We start from the raw sequence: 2500 nt of genomic DNA, 5'->3' as shown, positions 1-2500 counted from the left end.
TGTGTGTGCGTGCGTGTGTGTGGTATTTTGGTGGGATTTCTTAGTCTAATTTCAAGCATTTGAGATGGCTTCCCACTCTTTAAAAGTTTAAAAGCGTTACTGCATGGCAAAGGCAAGGGACAGTGACACTGCCCTATCAAGCAGGATAATGCCCTAGAGATTGGCCATATATAAGATAAGTAACCAAGCAACCCTACACAAAAGGTAGGACCAGGAATGGGCCAGGCAATTAATGCATCAATGATAGTTCAGCAGGTAAACTTATAGGCTCCCTAAACCCCCATCCTTAGGTCACAAGGATGGTGAGGTTGCAGACAACTACAAGAATCTGTCGAGCTTGAGCGCAACTCGAATCCTAATCCGCAGATTACTGGGCAGGAACTCTTCCAATAACCATCATAGAAAATAACAGAACTAGGAGACCATTAATAGAAACTAGAGGCAACTAGAAGACCATTACTAGAAAATAACAAAAACTAGGCTACCATTAATAGCAAATAGGAAAAGTACAATACAAATAAGGCTGGCGAGGCAAATCCCTTTACGTAATCGCCTTTTGAAATCAAATAAGAGAACCAATCAAGACTTATTTCACCATCTACGTCTGTTTATGTATTGGAATGTAAAGCTACAGAGAAATTGGGAAAACCTTACGAGAGATTAGGGTAAAGTGTAGCTTCAACAGACCATTGAATTCACACAAAGCAAAGTCAACCTTGAGCATTCACGAGATGAAATTACCTCGTAAGTGTGAATCGGGAATTTCCAGAACACTTGACCTGAGAAAATCGTTACTGGAATCATTAATTCTGGCGCAAGTAAAGTAGGTTACATATCTAGATTTTGTTAATAAAAACATGAAGTAATTCCTCATCAGGAAATGGCCTGAGTTATAAAAAAATGCAGTTTCATAAAAATGTCTAAAGTTGAATATAAATACCTTATGCCTGATATGTCGTCAATGTTTATAGGATTTATTTGATCTCTCTCTCTCTCTCTCTCTCTCTCTCTCTCTCTCTCTCTCTCTCTCTCTCTCTCTCTCTCTCTCTCTCTCTCATCATATAAACGTTTTTGTTTCATAAATTTGTCTAAAACTCAACATAAATACCCTATACATATACGGTTTCATATCAATATTTAAAGCATTCATATTATGTCAGAACAATATTTCAAGCATTCGTATTATCTCTCTCTCTCTCTCTCTCTCTCTCTCTCTCTCTCTCTCTCTCTCTCTCTCTCTCTCTCTACAATAAACCAGGGATCACAATGAAAAAGGAGGTCTACTTAACCCCTTCCAGGACTCCCCACCCCTTTCCTCTTCTATTGCTCTCCAGTCTTCAAAGGTTGATTCCCTCTTGATCTCAGTTACCCCTCTTTAAGGACGCAAGATTTGCAATCTTTTCGGGTAAGGTTACACTCGCGTGTATTGAAGCGACTTTACACAGAGTAAAAATTGTGGGGCTAAAAATGGAATGTTCGTGTCAATAAAAATAGGATTTTATGTTTGGGATACTAATCTCTCTCTCTCTCTCTCTCTCTCTCTCTCTCTCTCTCTCTCTCTCTCTCTCTCTCTCAAGGTTACACTCGTGTGTATTGAAGGCGACTTTACACAGAGTAAAAATTGTGGTGCTAAAATGGAATGTTCGTGTCAATAACAATAGGATTTTATGTTTGGGATACTAATTTCTCTCTCTCTCTCTCTCTCTCTCTCTCTCTCTCTCTCTCTTCTCTCTCTCTCTCTCTCTCTCTCTCTCTCTATATATATTATATAATATAATATATATATATATATATATATATATATATATATCATATATATCCGCAAATGTCAAAGGAAACAAACTGTTATTACCAGTATTTGTAATAAACCTAAAAGTATTGCCACAATAATTTATATCCCTAAATTCATTACTTTGGCTTATAAGTCTTTTACTCTATTCTATTTTTTCTCGTCAACCATTTCGGTACACAATTTTTCAAAAGCCTTTTCATACAGTAAATTTCCCATTTCATGTGTTCAATAAAAATGGGAGCTCTAAATATAATCGATATGTAATCTATTCAGTTGCAGAATAAACTAAAGGGCCATTAATGAATTAGAATAGTATATACTTAATGAACAAGTATATTAAAACGTCGATAGTAAAAATAAAAGTAATAAGAAATAGTCCCCTCTCCTTTCATTAAACTAATATGTCACATAACAATTTAAAAGGAAATAATCTTGCTAAACTTATGATTTTGTCGGTGAAGTTAGCTACTTCCTAATAATAATGATGTATTTTAGCTCTACATTAATCCTAACATTTGCAAAAAAAAAAATACTGCATATATAACAATTAGGATATAGTATTAAAAGCTCAAAATAGAGACGACTGGCGAAATCTAACCGAGGCCCTTTGCGTCAATAGGCGTAGGAGGAAATGGTGATGATGCTCAAACCGAAATCTTTTTGCAAAAGCAATATTAATACTGCAAGTCAGAGCCAAAAACCTGCATT

Source organism: Palaemon carinicauda, chromosome 20 (genome assembly GCF_036898095.1).
Source record: "Palaemon carinicauda isolate YSFRI2023 chromosome 20, ASM3689809v2, whole genome shotgun sequence".
Taxonomy (NCBI): domain Eukaryota; kingdom Metazoa; phylum Arthropoda; class Malacostraca; order Decapoda; family Palaemonidae; genus Palaemon; species Palaemon carinicauda.
Note: the sequence above shows the minus strand (reverse complement) of the source record.